Source organism: Chelonoidis abingdonii, chromosome 5, assembly GCF_003597395.2.
Source record: "Chelonoidis abingdonii isolate Lonesome George chromosome 5, CheloAbing_2.0, whole genome shotgun sequence".
NCBI lineage: Eukaryota > Metazoa > Chordata > Testudines > Testudinidae > Chelonoidis > Chelonoidis abingdonii.
In genome coordinates this window covers 91,777,784-91,795,313 of record NC_133773.1, presented here as the reverse complement: position 1 = coordinate 91,795,313, position 17,530 = coordinate 91,777,784, and the positions used below count along the sequence as shown (strand labels likewise).

At 43.1% G+C, this 17,530-nt stretch overlaps 1 protein-coding gene across 7 annotated transcripts in view; it reads left to right on the top strand.

Annotated features, from left to right (window-relative positions):
* The first annotated feature begins 14,824 nt into the window (after positions 1 to 14,824).
* The window catches only part of EXOC1 (exocyst complex component 1), a 66,177-nt gene continuing 63,471 nt past the window's right edge, over positions 14,825 to 17,530 (top strand). For 4 of the 7 annotated variants that reach the window (XM_032782866.2, XM_032782837.2, XM_032782856.2 and 1 more), the window contains exon 1: positions 14,836 to 14,984. The gene's annotated coding sequence lies outside the window, so the exon portion shown is untranslated. Of the gene's footprint in view, positions 14,985 to 17,530 lie in introns of all 7 variants that reach the window. The other 3 variants (XR_012655972.1, XM_032782883.2, XM_075066437.1) reach the window with 2 other exon arrangements.

Below are 17,530 nucleotides of genomic sequence, written 5' to 3'. Positions count from 1 at the left end.
TATTCAGCAAATCATAATGTTTCCAATTATACCTCACATGATTTATCTTGCATAAAATGCATCATAATTATGCTATAACCCTATCATAATAATATCATTATGAAAAATATGGGGTGCATTGTCACTGTGGGGAAACGTGTCTATTATACATTTTTTACAGTGTCAAATACTTTTTCATTTTTAACTTCCATCACTTCTGGTACCCTCTTAAAAATTTCAAGTTAATATTTCCTGATTAATTCTGCCACTTTCTATTTGGCAAACTTGTTGGGGTTCCCCATCCCTTTTTTTGAGCACCCAAAATAGTGAACCCAAATATTTTCTTTTTGTTCACATCATTTTCTGTGAATCAACTTTGATGCTAACCTAGTTTGGGGAACACAGTTTAACATCCACACTTTCTTCAGCTCTGGAGGAACTGTGACACTGGATGGGAAGGGCTGAGTTCCTACAGAGTATTCTTTCCCAGGTGTTGGACTGTTGGGTCTTGCGGAAATGCTCAGGATCCAAATGACCATCATATTTGTGGGGGAGAGACCTTGGGGATTTTTCACCTTCCTCTGCTATATGCAAGGGCAGCTCTATGTATTTTGTCACCCCAAGCACGGCAGTCAGTCTGCTTTCAGTGGCAGGCCTGCGGTAGGTCCGCTGGTAATGCGAATTCGGTTGCACACCCGTGGGAGGTCTGCCAGTCCCGCACCTTCGGCGTGCCTGCCACTGAATTGCCACCGAAGCCGTGGGAACAGCGGACCTCCCGCAGGCATGTCATCAAAGGCAGCCTGACTGCACCCTCCTGGCGACGAGCAGGCCGTCCCCCATGGCTTGCTGCCCCAGGCACGCGCTTAGTGTGCTGGTGCTGGAGCTGTCCCTGGTTATATGGAGCCCACGTCACTTGCAGGTTTCAACTGGAATAAATGGTGAATTCTCTGTAACTTTAAGTCTTTAAAGAGGACCTCAGTAATTCAGCCAGAAATTATGGGTCTATTACAGGAGTGGGTGAGTGAGGTTTTGTGGCCTGCAATGTGCAGGAGGTCAGACTAGATTATCATGATGGTCCCTTCTGGTGTTAGTCTATGAACAGTAAATCCTGTATAAACCATGGCTATTGTTTACAGTTTCTTTGTAAGAGAGTGAGATCTTTAACATATATTTAGTTAGAATTCAGAGAACAATTTTCCCCAGATTCTAACAATTTTTCAGCATATTTTCAGTATGTTACTTAAATGCATATTAATTAATACCTTTGATTAAATGTAACAATTTAAATAATTGGGTGGCTTTTTAAAAAGTGTTCGGCATTGGCCTACCTCTGCTTCGATTGAAGTCAATTGTTTTATCATTGAGTTCAGCACTGGCCTAATTGCTCCCACTGAGTGCTTTTGAAATCTTTCTCATAGTAAATATTAAGAACTGGATTATAACCCTACAATTCAGCATCAGTAAAGGATAATTCATAGCTGTATTGCCCCAGGAGCAAGGTCACAGGAGCAGAATCACAATCGGGTTTCTGCTTCCCCTTTGTTCCAGGGGAAGTAATCTGCAGCCATCTTTTTGCTAGCCTTCCTGACCAACATTTCCAAATTAATTCCAGAGAGATATGAGGTGCAAGGCCCTGGAGGGAGGGTTTGGCTCCCAGGGTGGGAGGCCCCTGAATGCCACTGTATACTTTTCTACTAATCATACACATCTTTAGAAATACTATTGCCAACAGATAAGGTGGGATCTTTAATATGACTATGGCTACTACATTAAATCTGTATTTTGTAAAAATAATTACACTCTGGATTCACTGATTCTTCCCACCAAGAGCTAAAGTTAAATTAAATCTATATATATGGTTGTTAATTTCAATTTATTTTAATTCTTTACTATTACTCTAATGCTGATTTTGCAAACATATGGCGGGGAGAAATCTTTATATTAAACTTTCGATTACAAAGCACACTGCTTTTGGGGTTTGGATGGGTAGGACTACGAAAACTGGCTCTTTTCCGAGAGCATCAAAACCCCCAGAGAATTTCTGGTTTGAAATCTGGAGTGGGGAAGAAGGACTTGACGATGGAGGAAATACCCCAAACCTGTTATAGAATCTCCCAAACTTCAAGAGATCATCAAGGCCAGCCCCCTCTACTGATGAAGGACCAAGTAAACCTTGTTTGTCCAACCTCTTCTTCAAAACCTCAGTGATGGAGATTTCAAACTCCCTTAGAAGCCTATTCCAGATTTTAATTACTCTTGTAGTTAGAAGGTTTTTCTGAATATCTAACCTAGATCTCTCTTGCAGCAGTTTAAGCCCATTGCTTCTTGTTCTACCTTAGCTGAACATGAAGAACAATTGATCATTGTTCTCTTAATAACAGCCCTTAACATATTTGAAGACTATCAGGTCGCCCCCAACTCAGTCTTCTTTTCTCAAGACTAAACATGCCTTTTGTTCAAAATTTTCTCATAGGTCAGGTTTACTAAACCTTTATCATTTTTGTTGCTCTCCTTGGGGCACTCTCCAATTTGTCTACATCTTTCCCAATACGTTGGCTCATATTCAATTTGTGATCCATTATAACCTCAGATCCTTTTCAGCACTACTATGATATAGCCAATTAGTTCTTATTTTGTAGTTGTGTGTCTGATTTTTTCCCTGCCTAAGCATAGTATTTTGCACTTGTCTTTATTGAATTGCATCTTGTTGATTTCAAGCCCGTTCTACAATTTGTCAGTTGTTTTGAATTCTAATCCCATCTTCCAGAGAGCTAGCAACCCCTCACAGCTTGATGTCATCCACAAATTTTATAATCATATTCTCCATGCCATTATCCAAGTTATTAATGAAAATATTGAATAGTACCAGACCCAGGACTGACCACAATATAGCCAGCCCTTCCCCCCTTCCCCCCCCCATTTGACAGAAAACCAATGATAACTACTCTTTCAACCATTTTTGCACCCACTTCATAGCAATTTCATCTAGACCTCATTTCCCTAGTTTGCTTATGAAAATGTCATGTGGGATTGCGTTAAAAGCCCTACTAAAAATCAAGATATATCGTGGCTATTGATACTGCTTCCCACCGAACCACTAGACCAGTGAACCTTTCAAAGAAGGAATGAGGGTTTTTTTGGCATGTTTTGTTCTTGACAAATGCATGCTGGTTATTCCTTATAACTTTACTATAGACTATGTGCTTACAAACTGATTCTTCAATCATTTGTTCCAGTATCTTTCCAGGTATTGAAGTTAGGCTGACTGGACTATAGTTTCCCAGATCATCTTTGTTCTTCTTTTTAAAGATATGTACTAAGTTGCTCTTCTCCAGCCCTCTAGGACCTCACCCGTTCTCCATGAATTCTCTAAAATAATTGCTATCAGTTCCAAGATTGCTTCAGCTAGTTCCTTAAGTATCTGACAATGAATTTCATAAGTAGAGCCCTGCAAATCTGTGGATATCTGCTTCATATCCATGGACCATTTTTGCAGATAGTGGATCGGATGTGGATACAACCACGCAGGGCTCTATTCACCAGCTTCCAGCTCAGGCAGCCTGGAGGGTGCAGCGTGCTCTGGGCCGGCAGCAGCAGCCAGTGGCTGGGGCTGGGCAACAGGTTGGAGTCGGGGCTCCAGCACCCTGTCCAGCACCCACTCGTCACACTGCTTCCTATCCAGCAGCTCAGACCCCTCAGGCCGCACCAGTGTCCCCATCAGGGCATGGCCTGGCAGCATTGACTGGGCTCCCAATCCCGGGTCTGGCCTGACGGCTCCTGGGTAGCACAGCCATGGGATTTGGAGTGGGCAGTGCCCCAGTGCCCCACCCACCGCCCCACTGTGATGCAACATGCACTGCTGCTGCTGTGTGCGTCGCTTGGAGCCCCTGGGAGCAGCATGTGATGCGAAGCCCCTTCCCTCCAGCATCTCCTTCGCGCTGCCTCTTCCCTGCAAAACCTTGCCGCCCACTCCTTCCCTTCCCTCCCATCATCGCTAGCCCTTGTGAGATGGCTTGCGGATGCAGATATAGGTAAAAGATGGCTAGTGCAGGGGTGGGCAAACCACAGTCCTAAGGCCAGATCCAGCCTGCAAGCCATTTAAAGCCAGCCCTTGAGCTCCCATTGGGGAGCAGGATTTAGGACTTGCCCTGCTCCAGTGCTCCAGCTGGGGCACAGGGTTGGGGGCCAGCTCCCAGAAGCAGCAACATGGCCCACCTCCACTTCCTATACGCTCCAATGGCCCCGCCCCCAGTGGTGCTCCAATGGGAGCTGCAGGAGCAGTGCCTGTGGATGGGGCTGCGCCTCTGCATAGGAGTCAGAGAAGGGACAAGCTTCCAGGAGCACTTGAGGTAAGTATGGCTCGATACTGCACTCCTGAGCCTTTCCCCATCCCTGTCCCAGCCCTGATTCCTCTCCTACCCTCCGAACTCCTCAGTCCCAGCCCAGAGCACCCTCCTACATCCCTTCTACCTGCAGTCCCCCCTTCCCCTCTCCCTCCGGTGCTCCTGCTGGGGAAATGGGGTCAGGGAACTGGGCTTGCCCTGCTCTGCCCGCCCAATGCTCCAGCCAGGGAGCCGGGTCATGGACAGAGTGGGTTGGGGCACTGGGGCACCCCAGTTGGTCAGGGCCTCTGGTTGCTAATCTGCCAATGCTTTGAATCATTAACTCTACCATTTCATGATCACTTTCACCTAAGCCGCCTTCCATGTTCAAATTCCCAACCACTTCCTCCCTATTGGTCAAAATCAAATCTAGAATAGCTTCTATCCTAGTAGCTTTTTCCACGTTCTGAAATTTAAAAAAATAGTCCATGTTTCCACTTTTTGTACAATTTCTTTTTGATTTTCAGGTCATTAAAAAGCTCCTGATGGAGCTTTATTGGCTTCTTACTATTCTTCCTGTCTTTCCTTCACATCAGAACAGTTGGTAGTTGTGTGTTTAATATTGTCTCCTTGAAAAACTGCCAGTTCTCCTGAACTCCTTTTTCCCTTAGATTTTCTTCCCTTGGAACTTACCTACTAGTTCTCTGAGTTCGTTAAAGTCTGCTTTTTTGTTGCCCATTGTCCTTATTCTGCTGCTCTCACTCCTTCTTTTTCTCAGAATCATGCAGTCTATCATTTCATGACCAATTTCACTCCAAATTGCTTTCAACTTCAGATTCACAACCAATTCCTCCCTCTTGGTAAGAATCGAGACTAAAATGGTTCTCCCCGCGCTTCCTCCCCTTTCTAAAATAAAAACTTGTCCCCAGTGTATTCCAAGAACTTATTAGAAATTGTGTGTTTAGCTTTATTTCTTTTCCAACAGACATCTGAACAGTTCAAGTCTCCCATTACTACTGGTCTTGTTGTGGATATTTCTGTTATTTGTTCTAGAAATGCCTCATCTGCCTCCTTTCTCTGATTTGGTGGCCTATGGTAGATCCCTAACATGAGGTCACCCCTATTTTTTCCCCTTTTACCCAAAGACTTTTAACTGGTCTGACTCTCACCTCCTTCTGAGCCTCAGAAGCAGCGTATATATTTTTGATCTGTAATGCAACATCTATATCCTTTTTTTCCATGCCATACCTTCCTGGACAAGCCATGCCCCACTGTACCAATATTCCAGTTATGAGATTTAACCCAAAAGGACCATATCTCAGTGTCTCAATGAACTGAGATCCCAGCCCATCAATGTCCCTCTGGTCCCTCTGCACCCAGCTCAACCTGCCACCCATAAGACCTGGCAATGAGCCCCCTGCAGGGGAAGGCGTCAGGTACCTCCACTCCTTCTTCCTCCCCCGCATGCCCTGCTCTCCTCAGCTACTTTCCTCTCAGGGTGTCCCTGCCCAGCCCAAGTCTTTCACACATGCACAGAGACTCTCTCCACTAGGCCACACTCTCCACTTCTGCCTCATGGAATAGCAACTCAGCATCATTCTAGTTCCATGTGCCAAGAGCAAACGAACCTGCTCAATGCTGAGAAGTGTGATACAAGATGGCAGCACCCGTTGCCTTCCATTCCAGTGACAACTGAAGCTCTTGCCCCAGTGAGCAGGTGGGGTTCTCCTCCTGTGATGCCCCGCCCCACTCCATCTCAGCCCTGGCCCTGCTGGATCACCTGCCCCAAGCTTCTTCGCCTGCACTGCAGGAGATAACCTTATTAAATCATGAGTCAGGAGTTTTTTGGTTATAAATGGGACTTTCTTTGATGTGACAGGAAACTTGGTCAGTCTGTTGCTAGCCCAAATTATTTCCCTTTCTGTGATTAATCTGGTGCATGAGCCAGTGCACTGGTGGGTATGGAGTCAATTCCCAGTCTTTCCTACTCAGTCCCCATAAACTCTGTGGGATGGGGAGTAGCTGCCTGACAGTGGCCTCTCTTCTCTTCTGCCTGTGAAGGCTCTGGTGATGGAGGTAGCTCATGCAAGGCATAAGGAGGCTCCTTACACTCCTTTACTCTTCTACACAGGTGCACATGAGGGCCCATGTCTGACCCCTAAAAGAGAGGAAGCATGACTCTGAAGTTAAGGCACAGAACTGGGAGCTGAGATCTTGGTTCTAATACCCAGTTCTAACATGAACTTGGTTTGTGACAAGTCAATTATCTTCTCTGAGCTTCAGTATACTCTATCTGTAAAATGGGGATAGTAATACAGGGATGTTGTGAGGCTTACTTCATTAATATCTTTAAGCACTTTGAGATCCGTGGCCTGAAGGAACCTATATACATGCATTTTTAATTCAAGTGGAACAAAATCAAATAAAATAATAATTATTTATAACAGATTGTATAAAATGTACAGCTTTTTACTTTACTTTTTTAAATGCTTCCCACCTTCCTAACTGAAATGAAGTCCTGCCCTTTGACTATATGATAAGTACATTGTTAATTCTGGGGTGTAAGATGTATGTTATACACAAGGCTCCTTTTAACATGAATCTTTGTTATAAGGCTACCCTTGAAAGTTCTCTAAGTCGGTCTGATTCTAGATCATATGTGATCCACTGAAATCCATTACAAGCTTTCTCCTTATATTAGCTATCTAGCTGTATGCAGCTTTATAAAGAAGGAGCACTGTATTTATAAATACAATTTATAAAACTATGTTGATACTTTCAGCATCTACGTGCCATTGGGATAATCTAAACAACGTATTGTGTGTCTCATAGATTTATGAGCTAATTTGCCCACCACCCAAGCTTGACAAAACCCTCTCTAATAGCCAGTAACTAAGGCAGTTGTTACATGTGATTTAAGTTAAGTCTTTTTTGGACTGTCTATTATTCTGTAGTTCATAATATTTTCTAGAATACTCAAAAACTCTGTACTTTATAAGCAGAAGGACATGTGGTCTGGGTGGACAAATTTCTATCGTTAAGATTGTAGTCAATCAAAAAGGATTAAACACTTAATAATAAATACTTCAGGACATTCCTTTTTGAAGATACATAAAGGTAGCTAAATTTCTGACCAATGATTTTCTGCATTGTGCTGGAAACTGATTAGCTGTAACTCTAGCTAAATTTGTATATAATGCTCAAATATATTTAATGCGTTGGGATGAACTGTTTGTATCTTTCAATCATTGTACTGTTATATCTATCACTCTGACTAAATAAGCTTGTATTGTATGTGAAATAATACAATTAAAACCTGTTTGACATGTAATTTGTTTGATAAGAGTATAATCCATTCCTAAGTGTATGATCAGATCAAAAAGGAGGAAAGGTGAGACAAATGAGAATTTTCCATTTAAATTCCTTCAAAATTAACAATGATAAAAAAATGTGTGGGGGCCTGATCCAAGGCTCATTTAAATCAGTGGAAAGACTCCTATTTATTTCATTGGGCTTTAGATGAGGCCCCAAATAATAGGACACTCTGTATTGTCAAGCTGATATGGTGGCACTGTGAAAACTCTGTGTTCTGAGATGTAGGAGACTATCACTCTCTGGTTAGTAGGACACAATTATGCCACTGAGATACAGAATCAGATAAATTATAAATGGAAAAAGCCTGAGAGATCATCTAGCCCACTTTTCTACTAATGCAGAACTTTTCCCTAGAGTACCTTTTCTGGTGCTTTAGACATACAGTGTAGTTTAAAATGTGACAGCTGAGGCTTCTACTAATTCCTGGTGAGACTATTCCAAAATCTAATAGGCAGAGAGACAGCAGTGACAGACACTTGCAGTAGGAATCTCTCAGAGTCACTGAACTTCAGAAAGACATTTGTCCCATTCTTATAAATGGCTTTTAGTGGTAAGAGAGGATAGAAAGGAGTTTAAAGGAGAAAAACACTGCTTCCCAAAATGAGAAGAGAGTTAATGCCTTGGATCACATCTGGACAACCCTTTAAACACAGGAATTGCCATACACAAGATCCATCATGTCCAGTCTCTAATACTAGTACCAGCTGATTTAGAGGAAAATATAAGAATTCCACAGTAGCAGGAATATGTAAAACAAAAGACAGTTGGCAAGAGAGAATCACTCAGATGCATGGGAGGTAAAGAGGAAGAAAGGATTCTGCCACAAAATGTGTTCTTGTTTAATGTTTAAACTAATATTAGAACTGAGACTACATGGGAATGCCCATGTAACATTCATATATATCATATTTTCTCTCTCCTCTGTCTGTCCATGCATTAATCATAGATTTCCTATCTACCTTAACACATACAAACTTTAAATAACAACAGGAAGCTTATATTGGGCCAGATCTTCAAATGATATAAATTGGTTTAGTTCCATAGAAGTCAGTGGCACTATGCTAATTTACACCATGTCAGAATCTTCCTACTATATTTTAAAAAGGGTTCTCTTAAGGAACACTGTCAAATAAAAGTTTTGCCACTGATTTCTGCGAAAACAGGGTGGGGCTCCAAGTGTTTGTTTTAAATTTGACACAGTTTATAATATACTTTAGGGACTAGAAACAACATTTCCCACTGCCAATTTAGTCCTTTTCCATTCAGCAAATATCGATTTCCATTCTCTGCGTGCCTGCCTGTATCATTTTCTTGGAACAAAATCCAGGAATTTAAAGTACATTAAATACAAAAATAATATGGTGTACCAAAATAGATTTGAGTGCTGTTAAGCCAGCAAAGACAATACAAATTACTGGGCCAAATTCTGCTCCCACTAACATGAATGCAACTTATTTTGGTACGTCTAATATAATTAGAGGCTATTGTGTTTTTCCTTTCATGACCAAGCAATGGAGTGGCACCTATAAAAGACAAGCAAACAAAACTACATATTTAGAATCGAGAAGACTTTTCCCATCTGGCTTTATGGTCATATAGGTCAAATTTAGGGTCTTAAAACCTCAATTAATTTCTCTCTTTCATTACACACTGAAAATACCAGCATCCAAAGTGCTAATGTATTGTCTATTTTCAGTACCTCTTTGCATCCCATATACTCAAGCAGCATCCCTCCACATGAGAAACTGCTCTAGCTATAACAGGGATCTTATGAGATTGCAAATGGGAGAGGAGGTGGTCTCTGTATTCCTGCAACACTACAGATAGAGTGGTCAAAGTACAACATGTAAACACAGTGAAAATCATAATGATTTTAGACTGACACTGGAATTGTCAAAGTAACTTCACCATTATGTAAATCAACAGAATTCATTCCCTTTGGACAAAATCCTTTCCTCAGCTTTGGTGAGTGAAAAGGATGCTCATGCTGTGTCATTGCCTAACAAAGTCCCCTTTTCCCCTTTGGCTAGCTACACAGAAGATCAGATGTGAATTCTCCTTGAGGATTGGACTCCTCAGGATTTCAGGGTTCCCGTCCTAGGGGATATCGGGGTGGAGGGGGAGAGGATGGACCAGAGGGGAGTGGGGTTCCCTTCCCCTTTAGTCCTTAAAAAAAAGATTTGTAGGAAACCCTCAAAGCTGAACCTCATGGCTCCTCCCATATTCCTTCCCCTCCAGAGAGAGTGCAATCTGACCCGTGAACATGGAATAATTCCCACCCATTCTTCTGGTGTGTTTATTGTTCGGTAATGGCACTGCAGGATAATGTCAGTTAGATAAGACATTGAAAATAAATGCATTAGCCAATGTATTTAAAGTTTTAACTCCCTCTCTTCCCATTAACTTTTCAAACATGTTATAGCATGATGCAAGTTATTCTACAGTTTGTGCAGAAAAAATTATAACAGAGATTATAATTTCAACTCCTTGTTTTTTATATAAGATGTTTTTTGAATGAAAATTTTCAAGTCAGTAGAAGAAGGATTTTCTTAGAAATTTTGAAGGGAACTAAGTTAGCATTTAACTTAAAGACAGAAAAACAAGTAGGTGAGATATTCCTTTCGTGTTCAAAATGTTTATTTTTTGCTCTCTGGTAACTTAACTGTCTTTGTTTTTGAAATTAAATTAATATGGGGTTGCACCAGCTATTCCATAGTTCAAGTTGCCACTGAGTTTCCATGGTAAGCTCGATATTGCCATTTTCCACTTTAATATCCATAAAGGAACAGTAGGCTAAAATCTGATAGTGTGGGTCTTAAACTGAGGTAGAATATTTCTACCACATTTGAAGTGAATCGGACAATGGAAGAGTCCAAGTTGCCCTCACCAATCTTATTTCAGGTCCTTGTTCCTGTTGCACATGAGATTATATTTATGTCATCCCACTTACCCTCCCAGTATGGCCCAGAGCTCTCCCCTTACTACTCGTCTTCCTGTCATCTGGATACTCCACCTCTATACATTTTCACAACATAAATTAAATACCTCCTCGTATATTCTTCCAACATTAACTGAAGGTTGTACTGTGCCATTAAAGAACATAATGTCACAAGGGGCAGAGTTAAAATTGATATAGCAAGATGTAATGGTCCCTCAGTCCACCTACAGAATGAGATCATGGGTAGAGAGGTAAACGTGTTGTGCATGCCTTAAACGTGCTGTTGTTTTGTTTTTGTGGCAATAGAATTAAGAGTCTGAAGTCAGAAAAACTGGGAATTTAAAAAAACGATTATTTGAGTAATATACTGCTGAAGCTGCATGCAAATTCTACCCAATCTTTTACAGGCACTTTGTCCAGTCTGTTATAGATCCTACCAGAGACAGTTATATTTTGTGGTTAGAGTGAGAAATTATCAGATTGTAAATTTTCTTTTAACCTTGCCCCTCATGAATGATACATTATAGAAGATGTACACAGTATATTGTTTTATGAGTTACAAACACAAGATATATCCACCAAGAAGCATATCCCTTGATACTGCTTCAATTGTTTCAGTCAATTATCAAAACAGTATACGAATGATGAAGTTGTAGTTTTACAATGTGGATTTTTAAGTTAAAGTCCACATGTATGACAATTAGACCATCATAAGAATAAGTCTCGAGGTACTTATCAAAGCTTAGCACAAAATATTTATGGGTCATAGTCTCATCATATATTGTTGTAGTTGGACCTTTTGTGCAATGATAGAAGTAATGGATTATTTAAAACTATTCACTGCCAGTAACTTGGAAGAATCTCAGTCACATCTCAGCTCTTCATGAATAAGAGACTTGCAGAGCTGTGAGAATATGGTTCTATGTCCACTGAAAGTAGGACAAGAAATAATGGTCTTAATCTGCAGCAAGGGAGACTCAAATTAGATATAAGGAAAAACTTTCTAACTCTCACTCTCAGGGTAGTTAAACTCTGGATTAAGCTTCCAAGGGAGGCTGTGGAACTCCCTGTCACTGGAGGTTTTAAACAACAGGCTGGACAAACACCTGTCAGGGAAGTTCTAGGTTTACGTGGCCCTGCCTCAGCACAGGGGGCTGGATTTGATGGCCTCTTGAGGTCCCTTCCAGCCCTATATTTCTATGATTCTATGAGAATTTATGCAACCAATGCTAAATATGAATGAGGTTTATTGACCACAAAGAGACCGTCACTCACAGTACAAACCAAATTGCAATCACCTCATCAAAGGCGATGGGAGTTGCATACGAAGTCTGAGGCAGAATTTGGACTATGGATGTCAGGGTGTAACCAGTTTTCTGTTAATTGTTAAAATCCGCCCACAGTCCCGGCTACTGCCTCACTTGCCTGGGGTTCCTTTGGGCTGCTAGCCCCACGCCCGAGGTCCCGGCTGCCTCCGCCCAGCATCCCAGTGTACCTGGGGCCCATCCCAACTGGGGTCCCAGCTGCCAGGGTCCATCCTGGCTGCCAGCCCTGTGGCTGGGATCCCGGCTGCCACCCTGCTGCCGCTTGGCATCCCAGCGTGCCTGTGGTCCCTCTGGGTTGCCAGCCCCGCAGCCAGGGTCCATCCCAGTGGCTGGGACCCTGGACATACTGGTATGCTGGGCAGCAGCAGAGCCCCAGATGCGGCGGCGGCAGCAGTAGGCATCCCTGGATGTGGTGGCAGCAGCAGAGCCCTGCCTGAAACATAACACCCCTCTACATCCCTGGTTTCCCAGGTAAACAATTAACCATTACATAGTTAGTGTTTTTAAATATTATTTACACCCCTAATTTAGACATCATTTCTCATTGTATCACTTTGATCCTATCAGATCTAATTAGCTATACATGCTTGAGTTGAGTCTGTCTTTCAAAGGTCAAAATCCAAATTCCAGATGTTGCAGGTGTTAGTGATTCTGTGTCACATTTCCCCCTTAATTAGTACTGGTGCTAGAGTACACTGAGCTACTGAAGATGCTTTCTGATTAGACGTAAAGCCAAAGTCCTAAACATTTATGGTTATTAAAGTTTCTATGGTATTCTTTGCAAACAAAGGGGTTTTAATTCTGAATTACTGAACAAATTCCAAACCAGGTAGTTCCCTTTAAGTTTTAATGGGATATGGACATCTTCACTTTCTATCCTAAACTGTTGTTATTTATCAGTACTTTGTAACTCTACACTTCTGCTTTCAACCCCACGTGATAATCTGCTTTTCTGTTATGTGTAATGTGAACCTTGTGCTCCTTGCCTAGGTGACACTGGGGTTCTGGGGCTGTAAAGTGATTTGAGATCCTTATGTGAAAGGTGACAGAAGTGCATTATTTACTTTGTGTTTCATGGCAATTTTCAACTTAAAAACCCGTGTCATTCTGTACATTATAAGGATTGTATTAACCCAATTTTCGGATTAACTCTGCAGAGAAGTTGTGCATTATGTCTTTCACATGCAACTTACTTAACACTAGTTTATAATAGCACAGGCTAATTAGTTTTAAAAGAAGAGGCTGAAGTAGTACATCCTGTACTTAAAACCATGCCAAAAGGTCAGTGGCTGTAAAGCAGTAGAAAAAGATCCAGAGTTGACCAGATACTGCTGTTTTTAACCACTCTGTGTTGTTTAGTTTTACATTTCATCATTTAACAATTGTATTTAAGTTTAGTTGTTCAAAGTTTCACCTTGCTTCTGAGGAAAGCTTCACTGAGAGAGAGAGAGAGAGAGAGGGTGCAGGGGATGGGGGTGGGAGTGATACTCAAGTCCCCTGGTACTCTCAGGTTTCACTTACAATACCAGCTTAGCTGGATGTTTTACTTAAGTGACTTAAGTGACCAGCATAACGTTTCTTAGCTGTTTCCATCATGAAGCCAACTGATGATACACAAACATCATACATTTCAATATGCAATCAACTTTGCTTTTGTTGCGTCCTACATTACATCCCTAATTGATATTTTGCCTGTTTGGTTGCAAACTCTTTGGGGCAGGGACTTGCAGGTAAAGCAGCTAGTACACTGATAATGCTGCATAAAGAACAAGGTTAATAATCAGAGTGTTAGGGTATGGCTACACTCACACTTTACAGCGCTGCAACTTTCGCGCTCAGGGGTCTGAAAAAACACCCCCGAGTGCTGCAAGATACAGCGCTGTAAAGCATCAGTGTAATCAGGGCAGCAGCGCTGGGAGTGCGGCTCCCAGTGCTGCACGCTACACCCGTAAAGGATGTGGTTTACATGCAGCACTGGGAGAGCTCTCTCCCAGCGCTGCCGCTCCAATCACATCACACTCACACTTCAAAGCGCTGCCGCAGCAGCGCTTTGAAATTCCAAGTGTAGCCATACCCTTAGTCTTATCAGCAAAAACAACGAGGAGTCCTTGTGGCACATTAGAGACTAACAAATTTATTTGGGCATAAGCTTTCAGGGGCTAAAACCCACTTCATCAGATGCATGGAGTGAAAAACACAGTAAGCAATGTGTGTATGCGTATTACAGCACATGCAAAGATGGGAGTTGCTTTACCAAGTGGGGTTTCAGTGCTAACAAGGCAAATTCAATCAAGGTGGAAGTGGCCTATTTGCAACAGTTGACAAGAAGGGGTGAATATCAACAGAGGGAAAATTACTTTTGTTAATAATATTTCACTTGCCATTTTGACTCAAAGTTAACCGACCAGTGCTATGAAGGGGACAATTCTCCAGTCTTAGGGTGATGACGTCAGGCTGCAGGCAGGCTCAGGAGATGGTAGGCACTGCAGTATCACCTGAAAGAACTTCTAGTCAGCAAAGGGACTAGAAATTTAATTTTTAAAATGTAAATACTGTAAAAAGCAATAGTGCTGCCCTTGGGGCCTGGCTCGGGCCTGACGATCCTGTTGCCCCAGTTTAGTTCCTTCTCCCCACTCAGAATTTCACCTCCTGCCCTACCCTACCTCCCAGGTTCCCATATCAGCTGTGCCTCCCCTCCACTCCACCCTCTGCCCAGGTGACCCAATAGGAGCCACGCCCTCTGCCGCCGACCTGGGCTCCTATTGGCTCGCCCCATCGCCCTCCCCAGTCCCTTGCTGAGCACTGCGAGGATAGTGCTGGCTGGGCTGTTGCTCCGCCCCGCCGAGAGGGGTCGCTCTGTCGAGCGAGTGCGGTGTTTCCGGTCCGCCCCCGTCACGTGACAGGAAGAGGAAGCTGCCGCGGTTCCCTGTTGCGGGGTAGCGGCCGGGTTTTTGCGGGCGGTGGTTGTGGAGTTCGATGGGCTGGAGGCGGAGCCGCTGCGCCCTAAGGAGGAGACACGCCCAAGCCTTTGTGCCGGGCCCCGCGGTAAGGGGGTTGGCCCCGGTAACCCCGCTCTGCACAGAGACCAGGCAGCCCCCGCCCCGTGTATGATGCCCGGTCCTCGTCCCGGCGGCGTCGCGCCTGGCTCTCTGGTCTGGAGGGGCGGCCCCGGCGCGCTGTGTAGTGACCCCGCCATGGCTCCCCTCTATCTGACCGCCAGGCTCCCGGCCCGGCCATCAGCGGCGTTTAGTCCCCCCGCCTCGGGCCTGTTAGAAGTGTGCCCTGGCGCTGAACCAGGGTCGAGGACCGCTGTCCCCATTGGGCCAGTCTGACAGCGGGCTGCTCAGTCCGCCTCGCACCTTCCACACCAGCAAGGGCAAATATGTAAGGAAACGCTGGTAAAGCCAGCGGGGCCCGGGGCCGCAGCGTACCCGACGTGGGTTAATGTCTGTTTTAAGTGGACTGGATTTATTATTGTCCGTGTTTCTCTGAGTGGATTTCCCAGTTAACGGGAGACAGGACGTTACTACTTATCTTGCAGTCTCGGGAGGGGATTCGGTCTGCGCTGGGGATAGGGCAGGCCGCTTCTGCTGCCTGCTCAGTGCAAGATACAGGACATTCGCTATGGGAGTTCAGCATAGGTAGTTGTCATGGTAGGGCATAAGTTAAAAGCCAGGAACAAGCTGTTAATTATACATTGCATACACTCTTCTGCATATATCACAGAAGACATTCTAAGTTCTTGGGAAGGCATTTTAGTTAAATGGGCTATTAGTAACTTTCTCAAGGCAGGGACTCTCTCTCCTAGTGTATGCATACTGTCAGGGCTCAGTAAATAGACTTGCCTGACACTCACTCTGCTTATTGAAGGTTTTCCTTGAAGTTTTCATTGTTGTTTTGTTCTAGTTATTTTAGGAAGGCTTTATCAGACTCTGGATTGGTCTCAGTTTCAGAGGAATCTTATGAGAGGAGATTGAAAAAACTTGGTTTATTTAATGTAGCAAAATGAAGGCTGAGTGGGGATATGACTGTTCTGTCTAAATATATTGGGGGAGACATCAGGTAGGAGAAGAGCTGCTTAAGTTAAGGGATAATGATGAAGCAAGGACATATAGGTATAAACTGGCCATGAATAAATTTAGTTTGGAAGGTAGAATAAGGTTTCTAACCATCAGAAGAGTGAGGTTCTGGAACAGCCTCCCAATAGGAGTAATGGGGGCAAACAGCCTAACTAGTTTTAAGATCCTGTTATCAATTTATCAGTCCTGGAGCTTGATAAATTTATGAATGGGAGTATATGATGGGGTTGTAATAGCAGAGGACTGGATTCAGTGACCTGGGAAGGAGGTCCCTTCCAGTGCTATATTCCTAACTCCTCTCAAAGCTTGGTACTGAGCCAAAAATGCCTTGTCTCCAGTTCTATCATACTTCATTTTAGGCTTTGTCATATGCACTGTCTCAGAAGAGCACTCTGTCTTGTTAGTACATACATGGAGATGAGATCTCTGATGTGACTGAGGTCTCCTGGCCCACTGATGGTTTTGAAGATTGGGACCAAGGCCTTGAACTAGTAATAGAAGGTGGACTGTAAAGTCTGTAGAAAGATTGGTGCACAGAGTTTATGTGCTCACCATTGGCCCATCTGACTGAAGAGAGAGGCTACAACATTCTGCACAAGTTGAAGAGTCTGTTACTTCCACTTCTAGCCCCAGATACAGAGTGGCATTAATAATTTACTCCTGGGGGCATTCTGTTCCAAAAAAGTAAAAATTCTGCATATTTTATTTGTCAAAATAACACAATATAATCATGCTGGTTTCAATTATTTTGGTAATTTATTTAATTTACAATACAATGGATGGAGAATGGGAGTGGAGAGCACTGGAGGAAATCCCCAAACCTCCTTTGTCTAATAGTAATGTACGTAGGCTTGACTTTTTTTTTAGTTATTAGTCAACACATATATGCAACCATATGCTCAGTGTTACATCATAGGCAACTGAAGAGCAAGTGAGGGCTGGGGAATCAAACTCACAATTTATATTGGCTATGGACAATCTCCAGAAAAGTCAGTAGCAAACAGTTCGTGGAGCATATTTTGATAGGAAATGTTTTCAGTCCAAAAATTTAGACTACTTCTGATCACTGACGTACTATAAGCATTTATAGGCCATACTGTCCTTTACAATATGACTCCTTTATCCCATTCTGGCAACGTAAAGGAGCCTTGAAACTTTTACACCTGTTTTATGCTCTTGGGGGTTTCACAAAGACAATGGGAACAGTTCACTAAGAACAATTCACTAAGTAGGCAGGCTGCTACATTCTGCCCTGCCTGAGGGGACAGAGACTGCGCCACTCCTACCTCCTCAAAAACAACCAAAAGCCCTGCCCCTCCATGACGAGTGTGCATGAGAGGGACAGTGTGTCTTTCTCTGTCACAGGCCTTGTCTACACGACAGAAGTAAATCGAAGTTATCTAAATCGATTTTATAAAATCGAATTTATAAAATCGATTTAGAGCGTCCATACCAAAAATCTAAAATCGAATTTGTGCGTCCATGGCCCACGTCTTGCGTCGATTTCAGGAG